The 6,000-nt window shown below is 46.8% G+C and overlaps 1 protein-coding gene across 5 annotated transcripts in view; it reads left to right on the top strand.

Moving 5' to 3' along the window:
* Nucleotides 1-3,704: 3,704 nt before the first annotated feature.
* Nucleotides 3,705-6,000, top strand: part of ZNF280D (zinc finger protein 280D) — a 51,431-nt gene continuing 49,135 nt past the window's right edge. For all 5 annotated transcript variants that reach the window (XR_014318257.1, XR_014318258.1, XM_082769189.1 and 2 more), the window contains exon 1: nt 3,705-3,856. The gene's annotated coding sequence lies outside the window, so the exon portion shown is untranslated. The remainder of the gene's footprint in view (nt 3,857-6,000) is intronic.

The raw sequence follows: 6,000 nt of genomic DNA, 5'->3' as shown, positions 1-6,000 counted from the left end.
TTCAGGATCCTTAGTTAAATTCCCTGTAACTTTCTTTGTATGTTGCACTTCAACTGGTAACCTTAAATATTGTTGCTGGTGCTGTGATATTGACCTCTGAGTTCTAGGCGGAGTTATTTGAGTGCTGGTGGTAGTTTAACTGATGCCTGGGTTTATGTAATCTATAAACTTAGAAACTTGTAAGAAGCTTGCACAGTGGCAACTGCTGGCGCTTTAATTAAAAAAGAAATCTGAATTCCCTTTTCTGGATAGTCTCCCATTTACCTCCACTGTTTGTGGAGGGAGTTAGGGAAGTAGTCTCCTTCAGTCAAATGAAATTGGTTAGGTCATCCTAGTAACAAATTGGATTTTCCAGGATAAATATCAATAGCAATAGTTCTAGGAATTTCTTTATACAATCTTAATCCAAATATAATTTGGATTGTATATCTGATTTTGTGAATCTTACCAGCATGGTTAAAGGGTCTCAGAATCAGCCTGTAACTACAGAAAAATAAAAAACGAGCTTGCTTTATGAGTTCATGATAAGAGGTAAGGCTTATATGCCTTAAGCATACATTTTCGTATTCTTGCACAGCGAGGTTTCTCAAGTATCAACCGATATCCCTGTATCTAGCTCTTTAATCTGAGAATACAAAGCAGTTCAACCTAATTGTTTGTGTAGCTTAAAACCCTGATGGAGTCTGTGTGCCTTTTGGTTACATATGGATGGGACGGCTGTGGTTAAAAATTTAAAAAGTATGGTGCTGGAGTGACAAGCAATCATCAAGCTTTTGCGCACGTTGATGCACTGTTTAAAGACATGCCAGTTGAAATAGAGTATGAGGATTTTTCCTCTATTTTTTTTTTTTTTTACCATAAAAGAAAAATGGATAACTTTCTTGGGAACTCTTATACGGGGCCTTTTGGCTACAGAAATCAATGGCACAGACATATGCTGTCCCAGTGCTTTTCTAGTCTCTGTGAATCAATATGATGATTTTTTGTTTAACACTTCAGCTGAAGCAGTTGAAAGCGACTGCCACCTTATAAAGAATACCAGAGTAACTCTCTACATTTTTCAATGAGAATCCTATCTACTGTCCATGTCATTCCCCTTATAACCATAACCTGCAAGAAAATGTCTTCAGTTGTGTTTTTCCTAACAAAAAAAAAAATGGGGTTGTGCTCCATCCCAGTACAATCATACAAGTTATCTAGTTTTTAATTACCCCTTGATAAGGAATGCTTTGGGCTCCCATTTGCTGCCTGCCTCCCTCCCTTGCAGAATCCTCACGGTTAGCTGATTGACACTCTGGCCTTGAAATTCCTGAACATGATAAGCAGCACTTCTTCATATTATTCTTATTTTGCTTGATATGCAAAGTGAAGTTGTTAATTGTATTCATCATTTCTCACTTAGTGTACTCCTCCCTTCTATTACCTCCTCCAGCATAAGGTCAGAGGAGTAATAAAACAAGAATTAAGTTATATGCTCTGGTGCTGTTAATAATCCAGCTACCAGTTTCTGCTATTTCTTAACAAACTTGTGTGTGCCTTCTTGAAATGAGACTAACGTAAGGTCAGTGGCTGCTGAAAAGTGATGTGGGGGAACAGACCCCGGGACAGAACAGATGATAGTTTAGTTTACTGATGAACAGAAAGAACTGCAGAGTGGGAGAGGCAGACCGCACTAGCAACATAGGGAATCTACGCTTAGGATGAACCTATGAAGCCTTTTTTTTCCTGGGGGAAAAGTAAGAAAATGGCAGTGGCAAAGAGAAGTACAAATATCTAGCTGATTTTGGTTTTTGATTGAGCTTGCGGCTCTAACAGTTGGCAGAGTTGACTGAATCAATGTCTCCAGTTGCCTACATCTACAATATGTGTTAGCAATGAAGTTTTTGGCTTTACAAATGCAACTCTATTTGGGGGGGGGGGGGGGGGGGGGAGGGGGGTGTTGTTTGTTTTTTAACATGTACCTACCAAGCAACTGAAGCATTTTGGACCACTGAGGGATGTCATCAATTGGTCTTTCCAGCACAAATGCCTTTGAGACAAAACACAGAAACTGATGAGATATTACTGTCAGTAACTCTCAGCTGGGAAAGGAATGTCTCCTTAGTAATTTAGTTACAGGCCAATAGATCTCAGAGGTAGTAATTCACAGTAGTTAGATTTCAACTTTACTACCATAGCCAACAGTGTACTGCCCAACTGCATGAAACACATTCACTCCCTGCAATCAGCTTCTGCAATATTTCTCTTTCTCTTCTCTATCATACGTTCACAGTTTTCTAACTTTTCAACCATAGTCCTGCTAAAACCTTGTGTTACTTTACCAGTACCTCATTTTACATACCATGCAGCCTTCCTCCACAGTAGGTAATTTTGGCTGACATCTCCAGGACTTGCCATTTTTTCTGCTGTATTTGAAAATACTGAGTGTCTTCCATCATACTGGCTTTGGCAGGATAGTACAGTTTAATAATTTTTTTAGTTACTGAACAGTGATAGCCAAATGATTTAGTGGCATAATTACTACGCAGCAATTATTTAATTACTAGATATTGTATTGTTTTTTCTTCCATTCTCTGAGGTTCCAAAGAACCTTGGAAACATCTCAAAGCTAAACGTAATACTGAAAATGAACACAGTATTTTCCAGGCTAAACACAGCAATTTGATCTTTAGAGCTTAAGTTCACAAAGGACACAATTTTTTCTTCTGAAAAATACCTATAATTGAAAGAACTTACACTAAATGAAGTGGGCATGTCTGAAAGTAGCTATGGCAGAGGTCAGTAAGTTGAGGTAAGCGTGGACTGAAAAGGTTGAGAGATGCAGGTCACATTTGGTTAAGTATTTTCCCATTATTTACCTTTACACTTCAGCAGAAATGATTTAATATTTTTCTAAAAAAGAATTGTACTTTATTATTTTTTTATTATTATTTTTAATTAAGGTAGAATGGACAGCAAAGCTTTGAGGCAAAAAAATCTAAACTTGGAAGTATTCTTAAAGAGATGTTGAGATTATCGGAACTAATACCTGAGATGTCCAGGATAGAAGAGCTCTATTGACCAAAAAGCGTGAGGAAAAGCTGAATTTTAGTTACTTTGTGGTTGTGTTCTCCACAGGTAAGTGGTACTGACACGGCTCTTCCTGCACCACCTTCCCGGCCGGCATTTTCCAGTCGTTAGGGCCTCGCTGTCGAGCCAAGGCCTTGCCCAGCAGCCCAGCGCCGTTCCCTTGGCACCGAGGGCAGTTATTGCAGTCAGTGGGGGCCCGGGGTGCTGACACTCGGTCCCGTTATTTATCCCACGGGGCAAACACCCCTCAGAGGCACCCCGGGCGCAGCACCCGTCCCTGTGAGCAGCCCCCAACCCGCCATTTCCTGCTCCCGGGCCGCAGTGACGCTGTTTTAACGCTGTTTTAACGCTGTTTTAACGCTGTTTTAACGCTGTTTTAACGCTGTTTTAACGCTGTTTTAACGCTGTTTTAACGCTGTTTTATCGCCGTTTGTGTCCCGCTCCGCGTGCCGGCAGCGCGGGGCGCAGCTCCCCTCAGGGCGGCGGCGGGGCCGTGAGGCGGCGGCACGTGAGGCCCGCCACATGGCGCCCGGCCCCGCCCCGCGGCGCTGCCCCGCGCCCTACCCGGCAGGCCCCGCGCCGGGCGCCCCCCGCCTCCTTCCCCCGGTGGCGGCGGCGCTGAGGTGGGGCGCCGCGCTCCGGCGATGTGAGGCGCGGAGCCGCTGCCAGCGCGGCTGCCTCCATCCCTCCCTCCCTCCCAGCCCCCTCCTTTCCTTTCCCTTCCCTTCCCGTCCCTTCCATCCCCGCCCCGCCAGCCCGGGAGCGGCCCCTCCGGAGGCGCAGCACGGTAAGCCGAAGCCGGCCCGCTCCCTGCCCGCCCGCCGTGCCCCTCAGCCCCCGGGGGCGGCCCCGGCGCCGCTCCGCTGCGGGCCGCGGGGGGCGGGGGGCTCGCCGCCTGCCGGGCCGGGCCGGCGCCATCTTAGGTCGCAGCGCGGCCTCGCGGCCCCCTCGCGGTGCCCGGAGCGCGGGGGCCGGGCCGCGACGGCTTCTCCCGGCCGGGTGCCGGGGGTCTGCCCGCGGGGGCGTCGCGGGGAGGCCTCGCTCCGCCCGCACGGGGCCCCCGGGCTGGGCGGCGGGCGCCGGGCCTCCTCCTCCTCCTCCCTCCTGCCGGCTGCGGCCCGCAGGCCTGGGCCCGGCCCTGAGGCGGCTCCCGGGCGGAGCGGAGCGGCCGCCGCTCGGCTGCCCTCGGGCCTCGGCGCCCTCCCGGGCTCCCTCCCGCCGCCTCGCAGCCGGCCCGGCTCGGGGGTGGGAACTGGGGGCTTGGCTGCCGAGGCAGCGGTGCCCTTCCCTAGGCGGAGCTTACGGCAGCTCCCGGCACGCAGGGCAGCGTTGGCTCCTTGGGTTTAGCTCTGTTCTAAACCCCCCCCCCCTTTTTTTTTTTTTCTTTTAATTTTCTGAGGGGAGTTGGTTTGTGCTTCGGCTTTTTAAAACTTTCCAGGTTCGGCTTCCACTTCGTCCTTGTTTCTTCGCTGCTGAAACAAACGCAGCGCCCATTGGAAATGCCATTGCTCGCCGGCCTTGCCAAGCTGCAGCTCACACCGAGCACAGTCACAGGCCGGGGGGAGGCTGGCAGAAAAACGCCCTGTAGGTGCCCACCATGAGGTCTGTGTTTTAAACAACACGACTTTCCCGTTAGAACTGGAGGTGCAAAGGACTGATGGGTGAATAATTCCCTGATAGTTGTCAGGAGGAGGTGACAAGCAAGGCTAGTCTGGAAACTTTCTGGCTAATGTAAACACCCTCACTCTTGAAGTATACCACCAACCTCACACCAGTGGTTCGGTTTCAGTTACTTTAAGCCAGTCCAAAGTATCAACCATTGGAAACGTTGAGTGTTGACCTTACCTGTGGAACAAGTGAACTGCATCTGAAGAAGTAAATGGGTTTTCAGTAACTTCAAATCTCACCGCAGCTGTATTTGCCATGATTTTCCATAGCATTGATCTGAGTGTCTGTAAGGTGCACTTGGACAGATTGCTTTCTGCTGGTTTTGCTTAGGCTGTCACAGTCTTGTTACATTTAGTAATGTTTGTATCACTTCTCTTGTTTCCCTGTAAATAAGCAATTGCAAATCCCAATAGTAAAAAGCAGGATATAAATATAACTGGCTTCAGTAAAGCTACGCATGTTTAAATGTAACTAACATGATAAATAAAGATGTCCAACTTTCAAAATACTTATTTAAAAATACTTATTTTATCAGGAGCCTGATTTGTGCAATGAGTTGATGATTTTTTTTTTTGTTTTTCTGTCAGATTTTTAGTTCGTTGCTTGCCTGCTAACTGTCTTCTGTGAGCTTTTACAGGATGTTGATTATCCGCGCTAGCCTAATAAACTTCTATCACTAGCCTTAGTTTTTGCTGGACAGATGCATACAGGTGTCAACCACATGGTTGTGAAAATAGGAAGCCTTTTCATTTTAACTGCTGTTGCTTTTTTAAGCAATCCTTTGATATTATTCTAACAACACTTTAAAAATGTTTTAAAGAATTTGTTCACAGTTTTCATAGAATCACAAAATAGCCCAAGCTGGAAGGGATCAAGTCCAATTCCTGAGTCCACACAGAACCATCCCAAAATCAGACCATGTGTCTGAGAGCATTGCCCAAACTTTTCTTGAGCTCCTACAGGCTTGGTGCCATGACCACTGCTCTGGGGAGCCTGTCCCAGTGCCTGGCCACCCACTCAATAAAGAGCCTTTTCCTAACACCCAGCCTGACCCTGCACTGCAGGGAGACGCTTTGTGACACTTTTTAGATTAAAATACTGTTTTAAACAGTTTATTTGATTATTTATGTAGCGTTCCATTGGAGTTTTGGACCTGCCTCAGATCTGTGGACTACTTCTGAGTAGATATGTGTGTAAATGTGTATTTGTGTTTATATGCATTAAAAAGAAATAGCGTAAATAAAGGTTATTGCCAGTGGGTTT

This window comes from Aythya marila, assembly GCF_965140915.1.
Source record: "Aythya marila genome assembly, chromosome: 11".
NCBI classification, from domain to species: Eukaryota; Metazoa; Chordata; class Aves; order Anseriformes; family Anatidae; genus Aythya; species Aythya marila.
Note: the sequence above shows the minus strand (reverse complement) of the source record. Positions and strands in the feature narration are given on the sequence as shown.